At 42.1% G+C, this 5011-nt stretch overlaps 1 protein-coding gene across 2 annotated transcripts in view; it reads right to left on the minus strand.

The window, feature by feature from the left end:
- Positions 1-5011, minus strand: part of Zdbf2 (zinc finger DBF-type containing 2) — a 47294-nt gene that overhangs the window by 8777 nt on the left and 33506 nt on the right. The gene's annotated exons all lie outside the window — the stretch shown is intronic.

The raw sequence follows: 5011 nt of genomic DNA on the forward strand, positions 1-5011 counted from the left end.
GAAGAAGAAGAAGAAGAAGAAGAAGAAGAAGAAGAAGAAGAAGAAGAAGAAGAAGAAGAAGAAGAAGCAGCAGCAGCAGCAGCAGCAGCAGGACTAGTAGTAGTAATAGCAGTAGTAGTAGCAGTAGCAGTAGCAGTAGCAGTAGCAGTAGCAGTAGCAGTAGCAGTAGCAGTAGCAGTAGCAGTAGCAGTAGCAGTAGCAGGGGCCTCAACAGGCATACAGGAAATATGTATAATATGTATTGGTCTCCTTTTTTTTAAAGGTATTAATCTGGCTATGCTGCCTGGTTGATCTTTCTCTAGAAGGAGCAATGCTACCACCTCAATTTCCCAAGAGCTAGAATCAAAGGCAAAATACCATTGCACCTGGCCTATGACTCAGTCACTGTTTAATGTTCATTCTGAATTATGCCTATGTACACCATAGTTTCCATTCAAAAGTTTAAGTTACTTTTTTTATGTTTTGGTTTTTAAAACAGGGTTTCTCTGTATAACAGCTCTGGCGATCCTGGAACTCACTTTGTAACCCAGGCTGACCTCAAATGCACAGAGATCCACCTGCCTCTGACTCCTGTGTGCTGGGATTAAAGGCGTTTACCACCATGGCTGGCCAATTAAGTTAATTTTTAAAGATCTTAAATTTCATATCTCAAAATCTGTCAGTCATCTCTTCTACTACATCAGCATAACATGCTTGATCCACAACATTTTAAGGTCCTTCCTTCACATAAATATAAACAGCTATCCTAATTCAGTCCTAGCGGTCATCTACTAAAGGTTCTCTACTCAGTGGTGCTCAATGGTAGACACTGAGCACATTCAGAAAAAGATAATCTGGCCTTCAGTAAGCATTCAGTTAGCAACATCCAGTGCAAAATATCACTATCGTCTTATTTAGACCCACAAAAAGGGATCACAACCAAGAGAAGCCTAAGGTATCATAAGCTAATTTAAGATGGATATCCTAAAACAGAAAGAAGTCAAACTTGGAAATCTTAGTTTGAAAACCGAATTTAAAAATAACTAAAGAAGCTAGGTGGTGGTGTCACACACCTTTAATCCCAGAACTCAGGAAGCAGAGGTAGGTGGATCTCTGAGTTCGAGGCCAGCCTCGTCTACAGAATGAGTTCCAGGAGACAGTCAATGCTACACAGAGAAACCCTGTCTTAAAAAAAAAATTACTCAAGGAATTTGAACAAGTTATAGACAAGTTATGAACAAGTATTATCAGTTCATTAATTACAACAAATGTACCAGACTAATGGTGAGGCATTTAATATTAGATAAATTCAGTTAAGTCATATTATAAAGACCCTCTTTTTGGGGGAAACTGGGTCTTACTGTGTAGCCCTGCTGTGGTGGAACTCACTCTGTAGCCCAGGCTGGCCTCAAGCAGAGATCCACCTGACTCTCCCTCTGAGTACTGGAATTAAACGTGTGTATCACTATGCCTGACTTTATAAAAACCCTCTTTATTAGCACTTTTTAATTTTTCTGCTACAATTTTCTTTAGAAGACTCCAGCCTAAAGCTGGAGGAGACTCTGCAGTGGTAGAGGCTTGCTGCGTCTCCAGCACCCACATGAGAACCAGGAGCAGGCAGCACATCTACAGCACCAGCGTAGGATCCCAGGGGGTTCCAGGCTGAGGGAGACCATCTCAAAATATAAGGGGGTGAGACAAAGACACTCAGCACCAAGCTGTAGCCTCTTGCACACACATATAATCCTAAAGTTTAGCAACAGCAAGGTGGCAAACGTCTGCAATCTCAGAACTCCAGAGACTTGGAGCATATCAAGGCTGTGTTCGGATGTACTCAGACATAACAAACAGGTGCTCACTCTGGCAGCAACACACTGAAAGTGGAATGACCCTGTAGGACGATGTGCAAACCTGTGAGGGATTTCCTATTCTTGTGTTTTTGCTATTGGTATTTTTTACATTAAATATTTTTAAAATATGTAATAAATAATGTGTTACCATAAAAAGTAATAAACAAATCCCTAGCACTTTAGTAACCAAATATAGTAATTAGAAACTACAGCTGGGTGTGGTAGTGCATTCTTTCAATACCAACACGTGGGAGGCCATGGCAGGTGGATCTGAGGCCAGCCTGGTCTACATACCAAGTTTTTGGTCAGCCAGGTTTTTAGACTTGAGAAATGCCACATTTGTCTAAAAGCATGTGTGCATGGATCAGCAATGGCTTTGGCTTTTTTCTAAAGACTTACTTTTTTTTTTTTTTTTGGTTTTTCGAGACAGGGTTTCTCTGTGGCTTTGGAGCCTGTCCTGGAACTAGCTCTGTAGACTAGGCTGGTCTCGAACTCACAGAGATCCGCCTGCCTCTGCCTCCCGAGTGCTGGAGAGATGGCTCAGCCGTTAAAGGCTAGGCTCACAACCATAAATATAAAGACTTACTCTTTATGTGTGGTTTTTGCCTGCATGCATGTATGTGCACCACATTTATGTACCACATGTATGTGTGTGCACCACAAGTGTGCCTGATATCTGTAGAGAGCAGAAGACACAGTATAGCCCTTAGAAGTAGAATTACAGGTGTTTGTGAGCTACCTGATGTGAGTGCTATGAACCAAAGGTGGCTCTCTGAAAGCACAGCAAGTCCCTATGCTGCTCTTTTATTAACCTCTCAGAAGTAATACTGTTTTCATTCCATAAGTCACTGTGGTGGTTCCCATATACTCCTGTGTTGACCGCCTGGCCAACAGGGAGTGGCACAATAAATCAGGAGGTGTGGCCTTGCGGAGGAAGTGTGTCACTGTAGCGGCAGGCTTTGTGGTCTCAGATGCTCAAGTTACACCCAGTGGGACACACTCCTTCTGCTGACTATGGATCAGGATGTAGAACTCTGAGCTCTTTCTCCAGCACCATGTCTGCCTGCATGCTGCCATGATGATAATAGACTAAACCTCTGAAACTGTAAGCCACCCCAATTAAATGTTTTCCTTTATGGTCTCTCTTCGCAGCAATAGAAACCCAAACTAAAAGTCATCTTTTTAAAAGTGTTTTAGATTTATTTTATGTGCACATATCTAAGAGCACCATGTGTGTGCCTTGTGACTGCTGAGGTCAGAAGAGGGTACCAATCTCATGGAACTGGAGTGAGAGCTGGCTGTAAGCCATCAGGGATGCTGGAAACTGACTCGGGGTCCTCTGCAGGAGCAGTTGATTTCTCTTCGTTGCTGAGCCCTCACTCAAGCCCCTTGGTAATTTATTTTATTTGTATTGTGGGTAATAAACATAATTGTTATAGCACAAATTCTAATTGGCCTTAATAACTAACTTAATTAGAAGAGGTGATAGTTCATCAAGCAGCATGGCCATTTCATTTAAACTAACCTATAAAACTAACAAATGCTTTTCCCTTGATCATATATAACTTGCCAAAAGAGAACCTCCCCAAAATTAGAGTTGGGGAAGGGTTTTGTTTCTGGCTTTTCAGGAGAATAAAGGTATACAACTAAGGAATTCAAAGACTACTGGACAAATGAGACGTCTGAAGAAAAATGACAAATCATTCAGAAAAAATGTCCCAAGAAAAAGAGTAAACTGGGCGATGGTGGCGCACGCCTTTAATCCCAGCACTCGGGAGGCAGAGGCTGGTGGATCTCTGTGAGTTCGAGACCAGCTTGATCTACAGAGCTAGTGCCAGGACAGGCTCCAAAGCCACAGAGAAACCCTGTCTCGAAAAATCAAAAAAAAAAAAAAAAAAGAGTAAACTGGCCTATTGGTATATCACATTTCCACCAGGATAAAATTTCATAAATCTTCCCAAATGTTTGTTTCTGCTGTTCTCTACAGACATGTAATGCAAATGGTCTTTCTGTAGTTCCAGTCCAGTTAAAGATTAAAGCTGGCTTTGGTGTTTGAGTGCCGCTCTCTCCTTCTCTAAACCCCAGGATGCTTGTTAAGATAAAATCCTTAGTACCCAAGGCCACCCCCAGCCTCGCCCCAGTGTCTCAAAGGCCATCGGCTGAAGGAGGTTCCCCAGCAGTACAACACTTTGGACTTACCAAGATAGCATAGATGATGGAGTATTTTCTCTGAATTTGTCAAATGCAAATGGACTAGACATTGCGGATGTGCTTACTGCCTGTATATATTGTATAGTTATTGTACTTACTGCATGTAGTTTTTCTTATATTAGTTATAACCTTCTTTTTTCATTTTAGACAAAAAGAGGAAAATGTAGTGATATTTTGTTTGTGTCTTAACAAATAAAACTTGACTAAAGATCAGAGTGCAGAGCTAAACCACTAGAGGCCAGGCGGTGGTGGCTCACACCTTTAATCCCAGGATTTGGGAGTCCCAAGACTTTAATGCCAGCACTAGGGAAGTGGAGACAGGAAGGGATATGGCTGCCAGGAGAGAGGAATATAAGGAGGGAGGAGACAAGAGCTCACTGCAGTCTGAGGTTTGGTGGAGACAGACAGCAGTCTGGAGATGCAATCTGAGAACAGGATCACTCCTGCAGTTTGAGCATTAATAGTGGTAAAAGAACTCTCTAGTAGCTGTCTGTGTTGTTTCTCTGATCTTCAGTATTAACCCCTATATCTGACTCTGGGTTTTATTATTAAGACAAATTAGAATTCGTGCTACAAACTCATCAAAATAACATTACCCTATAGTTAAAAACACAATTTTGACATCTAATCAATGAAATGATAATGCAGGAATCACTTTCACCTTTTTCAAAACTCTACATTACCTTCATTTGCTTTGTTTTTGGTTTTCAAGACAGGGTTTCTCTTTGTAGCCCGGGCTGTCTTGGAACTTGCTCTGTAGACCAGGCTGGCCTCAAACGCAGAGATCTGCCTACCTCTGCCTCCTGAGTTCAAAGAATTCAGTCCTTCTAGGGTTGAAGGAGTGCACCACCACCACCTGGCTGCCTTATTTGTTTTGTAAGTAAATCTTTAACAAGGAGAACCTCTGAGTCTGAGGCCAGCCTGTTCCAGACAGGCTCCAAGGAAGGAAGGAAGGGAGGGAGGGAGGGAGG

The sequence above is a fragment of the Microtus ochrogaster genome, linkage group LG4 (genome assembly GCF_000317375.1).
Source record: "Microtus ochrogaster isolate Prairie Vole_2 linkage group LG4, MicOch1.0, whole genome shotgun sequence".
Taxonomy (NCBI): domain Eukaryota; kingdom Metazoa; phylum Chordata; class Mammalia; order Rodentia; family Cricetidae; genus Microtus; species Microtus ochrogaster.